This window comes from Theropithecus gelada, chromosome 10 (genome assembly GCF_003255815.1).
Source record: "Theropithecus gelada isolate Dixy chromosome 10, Tgel_1.0, whole genome shotgun sequence".
In the NCBI taxonomy this organism is placed as follows: Eukaryota; Metazoa; Chordata; class Mammalia; order Primates; family Cercopithecidae; genus Theropithecus; species Theropithecus gelada.
The window spans coordinates 63,440,459-63,456,069 of NC_037678.1; positions in this window are offsets into that span (position 1 = coordinate 63,440,459).

Here is a 15,611-nt window from a genome sequence, read left to right on the forward strand (position 1 = left end):
TGATGACCAACAAAAACCATGCAAGAAAGCAAATGATTATTGTTGTTTCAGGCTATTAAAGTACTAAAGTGATTTGTTATACAGCTATAGATAACTACTACACTAGCTCTGACCCTTTGATTATCCTCCCCTACCTCACACCTCCCCCTAGATATAACTGGCTCCAGGAGATTCCTTGAGCTAGAAGAGATCACCCATTCAAAGACTGGCTCCATTTGGAACTTTCCATGAAGTAAAAAAAAAAAAAAACAAAAACAAAAACAAAAAAACCCATCTCCTTTTGCACACTTCTAGTGACAGAGAATTTACTACCTCCCAATTAACTGCCTTGCAGGCAGAAGAGATTTCCACCCAAGTCCCCACTATGCTAGTTCCTTCTTCCCTGGGAGCTGTCCCTGACCCAGTGCTGAAACCAGACCCCACTCACCCACCCGCAACCAAAAGATCAAATTACAATTACAAAAAGCACGCTTGACTAGGAAACATCAGCAACAAAGTTCCATTTCCCTGTATCTCTAAAAGAAAAAAAAAGCCTCCTTGTCAGTTTGGAGCAATTAGCTGTGGGAGATGATGACGAAGCAGTGAGAGGTGCTGCAAGGGGGCAGAGTGGCAGCGGAAGCCCCGACTCAGACAGACATGCCCCAGATGGCACAACAAGATAACGCCTTTCACATTTCAGAAATCACACTGTCAACAATGTTTCCAGACTCGGAAATTAACTGAAGTCATCAGGAGTGCCTGGCAGCAAGCAGCAGGCACCCTGGTGGGGGCCCCTCATTTGACGTTATGCACTGGTGCAAAGAGAAACCAGCAAATTCACAGGAAAGGTTGGTGGAGCTACCTTCTCCTAAGGCTGCAGGCAGGGCAAGCCTGGGGGCATATGGAGGCATTTTCTCAGGGTTAGCTATCAAAAGTCCCAATCTTCTATCTCCTGTCTCTACAGTAGGGGATTAAGTTCAAGTATCACATTGTGACCTCCTCTTTCTATTCCATGCCTTGTGGAATGTCCTCTTTAGAGGGTTACAAAAAGCAAAAGTGATTAATTCAATCACCCATGTCTTAAATTTATATTATGTGTAACAAAACTATCCTTGTCATTGTAAAAACTGCTCTTTTTGCTAACCATAAGACCTATCAGAGGCAGTCTATGCCAGCCACTCCAACCTTTCCATTATAGTTGACCTGCCTCACATCCCCCTACCCTTAAAAGAGCCAAAAAAGATAATCAGAGGCTAGTACCCAGCTAGCGAAGACCCACAACTCCAGTCAAATGCAATGATTTGGGGGGATTGGGAGTTAGCTATCACTGCAATCCTAGGTGGTACCATAAGCAAGCATGGGATGCAACGGGGGTAAAGATTACATCCCACATTCAATAGTTCCCCCTTAATTGCAGTTTCACTCTTTATGGTTTTGGTTACTGGTGGTCAACTGAGGTCCAAAAATATTAAACAGAAAATTCCAATGCTTTTACACTGTTGGTGGGAGTGTACATTAGTTCAACCATTGTGGAAGACAGTGTGGTGATTCCTCAAAGACCTAGAGGCAGAAATACCATTTGACCCAGCAATCCCATTACTGGGTATATAACCAAAGGAATAGAAATTATTCTATTACAAAGATACATGTACTCACATGTTCATTGAAGCACTAGGGGCTCACAGTAGCAAAGAAATGGAATTGACCTAAATGCCTGTCAATGTTAGACTAGATAAAGAAAATACAGTACATATACACCACGGAATACTATCCAGCCATAAAAAAGAAGGAGATCATGTCCTTTGCAGAGACATGGACAGAGCTGGAGGCCATTATCCTCAGCAAATTAAAGCAGGAACAAAAAACCAAATACCACATGTTCTCACTTATAAGTGGGAGCTCAATGATGAAAAAACATGGGCACATGGTGGAGGAACACACACTGGGGCCTGTCAGGGAGTTGGGAGGGACGAGGGGAAAGAACATCAGGAAAAATGGCTAATGGATGCTGGGCTTAATAACTAGGTGATGGGATGATCTGCAAACCACCATGGCACACATTTACCTGTGTAACAAACCTGTACATCCTGCATATGTACCCCTGAACTTAAAATAATAAATACAGAATTCCAGAAATAAACAATTCATAAGTTTTAAATTGCATGCCATTCTGAATAACATGATACAATATCACACCATCCTGCTCCAACCCTCCCAGGATGTGAATCATCTCTTTGTCCAGCATATCCATCCATATATGCTCCACTGCCCATTAGTGACTTAGTAGCTGCCTCAGTTATCAGATCAACTGTTGAGGTATCGCAGTGCTTGAGTTCATGCAACCCTTATTTTACTGAATAGTAACCTCAAAGCACAAGATTAGTGATGCTGGCAATTCAGATACACCAAAGAGAGGCCTTGAAGTGCTTCCTTTAAGTGAAAAGATGAAAGTTCTCTACTTAATAGAGAAAAGAAAAAAAACTGTATGCTGAGATTGCTAAGATCTGCATATATAAGATATTTTAATAAAGAGAAAGAGATCACATTCACATAACTTTCATTAAAGTATGTTGTAATAATTGTTCTATTTTATTATTCATTATTGTTGTTAGTCTCTTACTGTGCCTAATTTATCAATTAAACTTTATCATAGTTATTTACGAATAGAAAAATACATTGTGGCCGGGCGCGGTGGTTCACGCCTGTAATCCCAGCACTTTGGGAGGCCGAGGCGGGCGGATCACAACGTCAGGAGATCGAGACCGCGGTGAAACCCCGTCTCTACTAAAAATACAAAAAATTAGCCGGGCGCGGTGGCAGGCGCCTGTAGTCCCAGCTACTCAGGAGGCTGAGGCAGGAGAATGGCGTAAACCCGGGAGGCGGAGCTTGCAGTGAGCCGAGATCGCGCCACTGCACTCCAGCCTGGGCGACAGAGCGAGATTCCGTCTCAAAAAAATAAATAAATAAAAAAGAAAAATACATTGTGGCCGGGCGCAGTGGCTCATGCCTGAAATCCCAGCACTTTGGGAGGCCAAGGTGGGTGAATCACAGGTCAGGAGTTCAAGACCAGCCTGGCCAATATGGTGAAACCCCATCTCTACTAAAAATGCAAAAATTAGTCAGCGTGGTGGCGGGCACTTGTAATCCCAGCTAGTCGGGAGGCTGAGGCAGGAGAATCGCTTGAACCCGGGAAGCAGAGGTTGCAGTGAGCCAAGATCACGCCACTGCACTCTAGCCTGGGTAACAGAACAAGACTCCATCTCAAAAGAAAAAAGAAAAATACATCGTAAAAATAGAACTCAGTACTATCTACGGTTTCAGGATCCACTGGGGTCTTGGAATGGATCCCCTTTGGATAAGAGGGAGCAAATAATGCATGCAAAGAACAAATACTCTGGAAAAAATAGTTCTTGTCTCTTCTCCTGAAGTACCTTCTTATGTTTGTGCTGGAAGGAATCAGGACTATTTTATCTAATTGCAGAATCACACCTACTAAGACAAAGGAACAGGGTAAATGATTCCTCTTAGGAATTCAAAAGGACAAAAGCTAAGCCTGAACATGTGCTATGCATAGTGTTGGAAACAAAGCTTGAAAATGGTAGGTAACAGGTGGGAAGTGGAGGGTGGAACACTGGTGGTTATAGTTATACAGATAATTGGGACTCAACTTGAAGCTTCCAACTGAATCTATACATCCTTCAGGGAGTTCAAGCCCCAGGAGGTATCTGAGGCCCTTGCCTCCCTCCCAAAGTTCTGAAAAATTTGGGGACCATTTTGCCATTGCAAGACATCCAGCAGCTAGTAGTCAGCTCTGAACAGTGACAAAACCCCCAGGAGATGAAATGAGAGGGAAAGGTAAGTTGAAGATCTTGCCTAAAGAAAGTGGTTTGAGCAGCCTACAGTCTTTATGAAGGTCAACTAGCTGGAACCCACTAGCTAGGCCATCTCCTGGCATTGGCAAAATGTGAAAGGAGCCAAATCCAGAAGATAGCTCTGCCTCTGGGGGCATTTAGGGACCCAGGAGAGACTGTCTCTTTTATCCTCAGCCAATGGTGGGCTCTAAGAACAGGGAACTGCCAATGAGTTATTCTCAAGACTCTCCTCCCTGCACAACTTCTTCTGGGGCTTAATTGCATCCAGATCTGTCTCCACTGGTAAGTTAGAGACGGATGGGGGAAAATGAGGGTTGAGGAAACACCTTCTGTAAGCCAGATCTTTTGTATATTTCATCTCAGGTTGTGTTCTCAAAGGCCTTGTGGCCAAAGGATAATTAAAGCAGCAAGTATCTGAATGGAATTACAGCTCTAAGTATTGCTCTTGTAGAAACTCTGCTTCCACTGCCCCAGACTTCGCCAAATTTGGTGGCCACACCCTCATGGGCTCTTGTTAGTTATCAGAAGGAACTGAACTTTGTCTCTGATTTTAGCCCTAGGGCAGCCCAGGTGGCCTGGTGAGACAAGAAAATTAATCAGGAAGTAACAACCCAAAGAAACCAGGAGAGCTTAGATTTCTGCAAATTCTTAAAGAGCCCAAAAAGGGGGTTGGCCTCCCTCTTAACCAGTGGTTCGCAAAGTGTGGTCCCTGGATCAGTGGCATTGACATCACCTGGGAACATGTTAGAAATGCAAATTCTAGGACTCCACCCTAAGCCTTATGAATCAAAAACACTGGGGTTGGGGCCAGCAATCTGCATTTTTAAAAGCCCTATATGTGATCCTGACTCATGGCCAAATTTAAGAAGTACTGATTTAAAACTAGAAGGTCAAGTTAATCCCACCTGAATCTCAGGAGCAGGAACAGTGAGAACCCTCTGAATGTAGGCAGGCCCCCCACCTCTCTCCTTCCATGCAAATTCACATGCTAGTCTGGCAGGGCCTGGGTCCAATCCTGCCTGGTCTTTCCAGCTCCATCTCAGCTGAGAATATATGAGGGACACACCAGTCTCTGTTGAACTACTTGGGGGTACTGAGAAGCATCATGCCTCGGGGGTTCTTGCTCCTCTTGGGAACTTTCAATGGGAAAACAGGGGCTATGTTCAAAAATTACTCTTTCCCCACTGGGAACACCCGCACTTCAGCTGGGGACTTTCCCCAAGGCCGCCAAGAGTAAAACTGTTAGTCAGGCAAGGCTCCCACTCCCCTTTGAAAGTCCTGCAAGGGGCAGACATGCAGGCCCAGCCCTGAGGCTCTGAGCTGGGAGGCCTGTCACACCTGGGGAGGCCCCAAGACACCAGCTCGGCAGCTGGGCCTGGATGGCAATGCGGCTGCCGGGTGATGGATCACTTTCCGATGAGGGTGCTGTGCAGGCCGCCAGCTGTGCCAGCGCAGACTCCCGATCAGCATGGCTGCACCGCTCACCACTAACTCACACTTGCCAGAACAGGGAACCAGGAAACATCACACCTCGGGTGAGCAGCAATTAATCTGTGCAGGAGACAGGTCGAAGACAGGAAAGGGGAGCTGCCAGAGAGCTGATGGGCCCTGCCTGCCTTGCCTCAGGGTGGGCTGGGCCCTCCAGACACACAGGCTGCCCAGCTTCAGGTGCACTCATCAGCCTTCCCCAGCAGCCCCATGGGGAGGCAAACACAGGGACCCTCAACAGCCAAGAGCACTGGACTGAGACTCAGTAGATGCAGGTTCAAATCCCAGCTCTGGCACTTACAGGTTCTGAGACCTTGAGTTTAGTCTGAGCATCATTTTCCACTTGGGAAGCACAATTGCAACCACTCAGAGCCATGGTGAGAAGCAAATGAAAGGACTTGTGTAAGTAAAGTATCTGGCATGTGGCAAACATATGACAAATAGTGATTCATTCCCCTGTCCTCGGTTACACCCTGAGGTTCTCTTGGATAACCCTACATGAGATTACTAAGCAGGCAAAGAGCACTTCTCCCAAGCCAATGAGGTCCTGAAAGTAAAGGGAAATGATGACGAAGCAAGTATCTTCTCATGGATCATTCAATCTGGGAACAGCCTGATGGTGGCAAAGAAAGAAGTAGCAGCCCATGCAGGAACCCTGTGTCTAGCTGGCCTCCTGCTTCCAGCCTCATCCCTGTCCAGTCCACAAAACCAAGAGGTGATTTTCAGAAGACACATCTGATCATTTCCTTGTTCTATTTTTAAGCCCTGGGTGACTCCCGAATGCCAACAGAGCAAAGTAAAAATGTCTCAGTATGGCATTCAGTATCAGTCCCAAATCTGCTGAGTCTTTTTCTCACCATGAGCTTTGCTCTTCCAGCCACCCAGAAAAGTTTACCATTCCCAGAATACACCAGGACATTGCAAAACAGGGCCTCTGCCTGTGCTGACCCTCCACCAGGAAAGGCCAGCCTGTGCTCTTAACTATCTAAAGCACCTCCCCACTTACAGCTCACCTTTGGGAAGACCCCCTTGATGCCCTATTCCAGGCATGAGTAATTACAATGGACTTCCTTGCACGTGGTACAAGTGTCTATCGAGACCCTCTGCCTATTAGGAGCTGTTTGGTTTTTGGTCCCCTCCGTCACTGATCCGGGGGCTCCTCCATCGCAGGGACCGTATTTGATTCCTCTCCACATCTCTGGCTCCAGCACAGTGCCTGGCACATAGTAGGTGCTCTGTAAATGTTCAGGTAACTTAAGTGCTCTTTTCATTGACACCCCATAGTCATATCCATGTAAACTAATGATCTGTGAAGCCACAGATGGTTTCCCCTCAATGAGGCAGAGGGAAAATCAAGGTCCTGGCCACACCTATTCATCTCCAGCCCAGAGCCAGCTTTTCCCAAGGTCCAAGAAGACTCACGGTCAGAGGATGGTCTGTTGACCCCTCAAATTCCCACTGGGTTAGCTAATGTCAAATTCCAGTGCAATTTATCCTTCTGTGGCCAAACCTATAGACTGCTTGAAAACAATACATTTCATCTCAGGGTTTTAAATCAGTGTTTTAGCCCCTCCTGGAAGGGCTCAGTGTCTCATCAGCCTCTTTAGAGCCTTAGACCAACAGTTATATAACTTTTTGACCAGTACCTCCACTGATGATGTGGACCCCAGGGGTCACCAGAAAATGTGGAGAATCAAAGAGCCTCATGAGCCAGAGGGAATTATGTAACAGTGCAACTAGTCTGTTTACCCTCCTAAAGCTTAAATCATCTCTATAGGCTCCCTTCCCAGCTTAATATTTCCAATGACAGAGAACTCACCATCTCCAAGGATATCTTATTCTATCCTTGGTCAGCTCCTCAGATGTCTCCAAGTCCTGCAGTTTTCCATAGATCAATGGTTTTAATAACCCCAGGCCCCCTTCCTTCCAAATATCCTTCCCCTAATCTCTAAAGTGTTTTGAGATAAGTTAAGAGGTTTATGCATCACCTGAATATCTCTGGGTCAAACACTGTCCTTCCACTGAATTCTCATTCTCTGCCCTGGATCACAGCTCTTGTGATATTTCTATTAACATGGCTTGAGGGTAAATGGGATTTGTGGATCCACAACATCCTGATTACTATACAAAGACAAGAGTGAGCTAAAAGCCCCCAACACCTTACAGACCTGCTTCGCTAAGCCAGAGCTCTCTGATCCTGCACTTGGACCACTGCTTCTGCAACCCAACACAGGACCCTCCCTTATTCTTCTGCTGATTCACCTAATAAAATCTGGCCGCACTTAGGCAACCAAGATCTAAAAAGATACTGATTTTTTCAGCCAGCTTCTTCACACATTTTCTCTTTCACCTTTATTTCATCAGCAAATCACATAAGTGGCTTTTCCATCTCTTCATCCAAATCGTTAAAGTGCTAATATGATTAGGGTTACCATAGAGCCCATAGGCACTCCAATAAAGACCTCCCCACAAAATGATATCAACTCATTTATCTGCTCTGAATGGGTAAACTAGTCTTTAGTCTCCTGGGATCCTCTAAGACCCAGTTTGTATTCTCAGTTTTCTCTCTAAGGATATCTAAAGATTTTTTTGTATGTTCTGCTGAAATCCAAATCAGTTATCTGCTTCATGGGACAGAGATTACTAGTTTGGCACCCAACATCTATGCTTCCTGGCTTTGTCAAGAGGCAATGTGTCAAGATACTACATTTCCCAGCCTCCCTTGCAAATAACGGTGGTCATGTGACACAGTTCTGGTCAATGAGATGGAAGTTATTGGGTAGCCCTCCCAGGAAAACCACTTTTAAAAAGCCAACTCAGATGACACAGGTCCTTTGTCCTTCCTGCCTGAAATACTGATGTGATGTGGCAGGTGGAGCAGTCATTTTGCAACCATAAGGGAAAAGTCAGGACAATCACAGGTGCTGTAGCCCTGAGAGTCGTGGGTCTCTGAAATAAATACTAGAGACCACCTGCTACTAGACTTCTCTTTGCAGGAGAAAAGAAGAATTCCTTAATTGTTTAAGTCACTCATCTTTTGGTTTGTTATTCAAAGCCAAGTACAATTCCTAACAGATATGTCACTGTCTTACTCTGAGAGCCTAATGACACTATCTAAAAAGGAAATATTATCCTCCTATAACTTATTCTAAGTGAGTCAATATTGGTTTCTAGTGATCTCCAAGATGTTTACAAATCTTACCCTAAATAAATCATATGAGATTCCTGCCCAGGATTGATTCACCTTTCTTCCCTTAAGGGAAAATGGAATTTTTTTTTGCCAGTTTCCAGGCTTCAGGCGTCTCTCTCCTCCAGGATTTCTTAAAATTAGCATAATTAATTCAAGGGTCTGCAATTTCCCAGAGATCACTCATCTTGCTAAAATTATTTCAACTAGTTTTGAGCTATCTATAAACTTCTACCTTTGAGTGTTGTCTTATCAATGTTACCTTTACCCTTTGTGATCTGAAAATGTATCTTCCTTGGTCAAGATGATAGCCAAGTTCCTAGTTAAAGATTATTATTTCTCTGACACTTTCCACATCAGATTTGTCCCGAGCAAAGGCATCTTACCAACACCTCGTATGGCAACCAAGTGTATCTATACCTGCTTGGCCTAACATCCCAAAATATTGAGTTGAAATATAACGAGATGCCTCTCCCTTGAATACTTCTTCACCTGACATACAGCTCTTTGTTCATGAACCCAAAGTAGCTGCAGGCCCAGAATATCTAGAATTGTGGGAAACTTCAAGTTATGGATTGCATTAGGCTACTCTTGCATTGCTGTAAAGAAATACCTGAGACTGGGTAATTTACCAAAAAAAAAAAAAAAAAAAATAGGTTTCATCGGCTTATGGGTCTGCAGGCTGTATAGAATCATGGTGCTGGCATCTGCTTGGCTTCTAAAGAAGACCCAGGAAGCTTACAATCATGGCAGAAGGTAAAGCGGGGGCAGACACATTATATGGTGAAAGCACGAGCAAGTGAGAGAGTTGGAGGGAGGTACCACACACCTTTAAACAACCAGATCTCATATGAACTCAGAGTGAGGACTTACTTATCACCAAAGCGATGGCCCAAGCCATTCATAAGGGATTCACACCCATGATCCAAACACCTCTCACCAGGCCCCAGCTCCAACACTGGGGACTGCATTTCAATATGAGATTTGGACAGGGACAAACATCCAAACTATATCATGGATATTAGCCATAGGCTTGCTTCTAGAATCCAAGGAGTCAAGGCCACCAAACAGCCATCTGAGGATGGAACCAGGAGTCTAGAATCTGACCATTCAGGTTCACACTATTTGCTACCTTATTCCCCCTGTTGAACCAAGGGACAATTTAGTACCTGCTCCCAATCTTGGTTTCTTCATGTAACAGAGATGGTAATAACAGAGTTGCTGTGATGATTCAATTAGATAATACACTTGAAGTTATTGGCACATAGTAATCTCTCAATTTTTGCTGCTATAAGCATCATCATTAAAAATCATAACTAATATTCTGCCTTCATCCCTATTGCAGATTTCAAACAAAAAAATTATGCACCCAGAAGGTATGTAAGGAAAGGCAGTGGAGTAAGGCCAGGGTATTTCTTTTACTGAGAACTTATGACAATCAATAATGTTTCTCCTCTCTGTGGTGCATCCCTGCTGGCCTTAATGCAAAATGATGCTTCCATTCAGACATTCCTACTGAAAGTCTAAATGATTAAAAATTATTTAAATGGCATATACTCATAGGTAGGGAACAATCTATCATGAGCTACAGTGAGATTTTATAACTTTTCTATTCTCTTCCAATTAGAAGCAGGTCTTTTGTTCTTATATAGCATGAGGATCCTTGTTTTGGTTTTAATTTTTCTGTAGTTGTAAAGTAACTCCTGTTAAATATACTGCCTAATCATTGTGGGAAGGACTGTAAAGAAGAAACTAATCTACAAATCCACATTGAGAATTCTAGGCTGCCAAAGCAAGTCACCCAAGAGTCTTATATTTATGAAAAACACTTTGAGATAGAAGGTTGGACCCTTGGGTTTGGGATTGAGATTCCAATCTTCCAGTCATTCTGGACCAGCCATGTCCCAGATTAGAAAGGGACTGATTCTGAGTTAAAAGGAGAATTTGGCTTCCTAAGCATTGTAAGCACTATAAGGAAAGAATCATTCCTAGCTAAGAGAACTAGTAGAAGTGTCAGCCTCCTAAATAGTCCTCAGTTTAAGAACAGCCTCAGCTATGTAGGCAAGGATGTCAGGGGCTATTGACTGAGGCCATCAAGGGGCAGCAATAGCAGGCAAGCTTAATGGCTGTTGACAGTATGTGCACGACTTTTTACAAGGAAATAGAATTATGACACCCAAGATCCCAAGGATGCTACTGAAAGGGAGACTAATAGTATAAGATTATTGTAATTTTCCCCCAGGCTGTTTTGTCTATATGCATTTACCTACCCACTCACCCCTCATCATCTCTGAATACATTATATTTTAGAAATCCTAAAACTGTTATGGACTAGGGAAGCAAAGAGTTCATTGTGTTTTGTGCTTTCTAACAAATCTGCCTTCACTGGTTAGGCTCCCTACAGTTGCAAGCAACAGAACGCCAATTTAATCCACTATAAGCTGAAAGAGGAGTATAAGAGTTTTGAGGCATCTCATGAAACCTAAGGACCAGAATGAAGTTAATTAAGGCTCAATAAAAACAGGCACCAAGGACATCAACACCTCCAAGACATGCTCTTTGTCTCCTCTGTTTCTTCTAAATATGTTTCAATCTTCCCTCTTACAATAGACAGGATTCCTCCTCATGGGGAAAAAAATGAACGTACTGCTGTAAAGAAATGTTTAAAATCACTTACTGTTGACATATTGAGAACTTGTGTGTGTGTGTGCATTTATAACCAAATGCTTTATTTAAATCTTACCACTTCCAAAATTTTCCTATTGATTCTCTCATGTTTTCCAGGTAGCTAATAATCTCTTCTGCAAGGGATAAGCATTTTTTCTCATTGTTTACCAGATGTCTACCTCATTTTTATTTTCTTCTCTAATAGCATTGGTAAGCATCCCTAGAACAATGTTATATAAGAGAATTGAGGGAAAGTAATCTTTCCTCTTTCCTAAATTTAACAAGACTGTTTCTATTGCTTCACCATAAAGCATTCTTATAATGAGGATTACCTAATTTTTTATTTATTGATTACCAAGGCATTATTAAAAAGCATCTGAGCCTTGTTCTCATTTCCTGGCCTGGAGCTCCTAAAACTCTTGGAATTTCCTGCGTGATAATAATAATAGGACTGTCTTTTGTCTAGTAAGACAATTCTTGGCTAGCCTCTAGATAGCTTCAGATTAGGGACGGGTCTGCAGAAAGACCAAGCCTTGGTTAGAAGCCTAGAACTTTAAGCCCCACATCCCAGGAAAGAGGGGCTAGGGATTGAGTTAATAATCAATCATTCCTACATGATGAAGCCACCATTTAAAAAAAAAAAAAAAAAAACACCCTAAATGAGGGGATTTGGAAAGCTTCCAAGTTAGTGAACACATCCATATGCTGGGAGGGTGGCACATCCTAGCTCCATGGGGACAGAAGCTCCTGTACTCAGGACCCTTCCAGACCTCACTCTATGTACCTCTTCATCTGGATGTTCAATTGTATTCTCTATAATAAACTGGTAAACTGAAGTTAAGTGATTCCCTGAGTTTTGCCAGCTATTCTAGCAAATTAACAAGCCTAAAGGGAGTGGGCTGTGGCAACCCTTGATTTTGTAGCCAAGTCGGACAGAAGTGTGGGTAACCTGGCCACCCGACACTTGTGACTGGCATTTGAAGTAAGGACAGTCTTGTGAGATTGAGTACCTAAACCTGCAGTTTAGGTGCTAATTCCAGGTCGACAATACTAGGTAGTTAGCGTCAGAATCGAGTTGAATTGTAGAATACCTAGTTGGTGTCAGGATTAGTTGATGTCAGGAGGGGAAAAAAACACTCTCAACTACAAATCTTAATAAAAATGAATGTGAAATTGTATCCATATTTCTTCAGAATTCATTCAGATATTAAATTTTTTGGCCTGGTAATATGACAAGTTTTAATTATGGGTTTCTTAACATTGAATAATCCTGTTATTCCCTAGTAGAACCCCACTTAGAATATATTAATTTTTAAGACACTGCTAAATTCTATGAAACAACGTTTTATTCGGGAACTTTATATCTTTATAAATAAGATAGGTCTGAAATTTTCTCGTGTTAGATTTTGGCATCAAAGGTATGTTAACATTATTATAATACTTAAGAAAATTCTCCTTCCTTTATCTTCTGTGCTAATTTGAATGACAACTGAAATATCTTGAATATTTGAAAAAACTTCACTATGAAATCATCCGGACTCAGGATCTTAAAGAGATCTTTAACAACTTCATTAATTTCTTCTATGTTATTTGTCCAAGTTTTTTAAGCACTTCTTAAAGTCATCCAGTGTTTTTAAAAAATATGTTAGTTCTGGATGTTCAGAAACGCTATCTTAAAATTTTCTTATCTTGTTATTGTCTTTTAATTTCTTTTGTGTCTGTGGTTATATCCCCTTTCTCATTTCAATTTTGAAGTGTTTGTGGTTTGTCTGAGGATTATTTAAAATTTAGACATGCTAATGACTTCATAGAAATATTTTATATAAATATAATTATATAGTTTTATATTTAGTTATTATAAGAAATTGGCTCATGATTATGGAAGCTGACAAGTCCCAAGATCTGAGGTGAGTCAACAAGCCAGAGATCCAGAAGAGCCAATGTTTCAGCTTCAGTCTGAAGGCAGAAAGAAAAACCAAGGTCTCAGAGTTTGAAGGCAGTCAGGCAGGAGTTACTCTCTTACTCAGGGGAGGCGGTAGCCTTTTTCTTCCATTCAGGCCTTAAACTGGTTGAATAAGACCCATACACATTAGAGAGTACAATCTGCTTTACTCAGCTTACTGATTTAAATGTTAATCTCATCCACAAACACCTTCACAGACATGCCCAGATAATGTTTAACCAAATATTCAGGCACCCCACGGCCTAGTCACACTGATACATAAAAGTAACCATCACAAAAAGCATTTCTTCCTGCACATCTATTCCTATTTCTATGTCAGCTTCTCAGAGGTCCTGGACTAACACACCGTCCAGCCAGCTCTGCCACCCTCATCCAGGTCTCCCTGAACCCACCACTACCAGGTCCATATAAGCAGAAGACCAAGAGAGAGGAAACAAAGTGAAAGAAGAAACACTGTGAATCACAGTGGGAGGGGAGAAAATCATGTCTTTTTCCTTCTTCACCTTAAGGGAGAAAGGAGTTATTCCCACCTCTCTAAATAAGTGTGGGAGGCAAACTTCAAAGAAATCACTTGTAGAGCTTGGGATAACAAGAAGACACAGGGTAACTGACATCTCCTTCCCTCATTAAACATCTGCCTATTCAAGCAATTCAAGAAGAGGGAGAAAAGACATGGGGAGAGATGGCAAGAGGGGCAAGGGCAGACACGGGGCCTCCCCATCACCGTTTCCCAGTAAAAGTCTGGCTGTCAACCAGGAGAGAAAAGGAGATGGGCAATGAATTGGATGTGAGAATAAAGTTTTAACCTGGTCCAGAGTGTACAAGGCATTTTTTAAGAAAGTAATTACATTTTAAACCGTTTTATTGAGGTATGATTGACATGCAAAAAGCTATACATTTTTAATGTATAGAACTCCAGGAGTTTGGTGATATAATAAATATACACACATGAAACCATCACCATAAACATATTCGTACAGGCCATAAACATATCCATTACCTCCTAAAGTTCCCCTCCACCTCCTTGATTAGTGTGTGCGTGTGTGTGTGTGTGTATATGTGTGTAAGAACACTTAACAGAAGATCTACCCTCTCAGCAAAGTTTATAAGTAGACAATATAGTTTTGTCAGCTTCAGGCATTATATACTATATCGTGATCTCCAGAATTTATTTATTTTGCATAACTGAAACATGTGCCCTCTGACCATCACTTACCTCCCCATTTCCTCTTTCCCGCTTTCCCCCAAATCTGGAAGCCACCACCCTATTTTCTGCTTTTGTGAGTTTGACTATAGTATGTTCCACATACAATGAGGTCATATAATATTTGTCTTTCTGTGTCTGGCTTATTTCACTCAGCATGATGTCCTCTAGGTCCATTTATGTTGTCACAAATGACAACATGGTTTCTTAAGTCTAAATAATATTCCATTGTATGTACTTACCATGCTTTCTTTACTAATTTATTCATCAGTGAACTTTTAGGTTGTTTTTGCTCCTTCACTATCATGGACAATGCTGCAATGAACATAGAAGTACAAGTATCTCTTCAAGATCCTAATTTCTGTTCTTTCCTAACTTCGATATCCAGAAGTGGGATTGCTGGATCACACGGGTTCTATTTCTAAGTTTTTAAGGAACCTCTGTACTGTTTTCCAGAATGACTATACCAATTTACATTCTCATTAACAGTGTACCAGGATTCCCTTTTCTTCACATCTTCATCAACATTTTTTAATAATGGCCATCCTAGCAGGTGTAGAGTGATATCTCATTGTGTGTTCAATTTGCATTTTCCCAGTGATTTGTGATGTTGATCATCTTTTATATAACTGTTGGCTCTTTGTATGTCTTTTTTTGCAGAAGTGTCTATTAGGTCTTTTGCTCATATTTCAATCAGGCTATTTGATATTTTGCTATTGAGTTGCAGGATGTCCTTATATATTTCGGATAGTAATCCCTTATCAGATATTTAGTTTGCAAATTTTCTCCCATTTCATAGGTTGCCTTTTTATTTTCTTGAATTTTTCCCTTTGCTGTGCAGACACTTTTCCATTTAATTTAGTCCCATTTATTTATTTTTGCTTTTGTTGCCTGTGCTTTTGGTGTCATATCCAAAAAACCATTGCCAAGGAAGTTTTCCATTTTCTTCTAGGAGTTTTACAGCTTCAGGTCTTATATTTAAGTCTTAAATACATTTTGGGTTTATTTCTGGATTTATTGCCACCACTATTCTCCTGGTTTGGGGAGTTGCCAATTAAGCCCTGGAAGTTCAAAGGGCCTCCACCACCCAAGAGAAAGGCGGAGTGAAGTGCAGCACTATGAATTTTAACATAGTGCTCAATATATGCTTCCCTGCTAATTGCTCTTTACTATTCTCCCCTTCTACAACCCAAACTGATTCCCTCCCTGAAATCTGCCCTCCTGCTAGTGTTTCTCCTCTCAGTAGAAGCA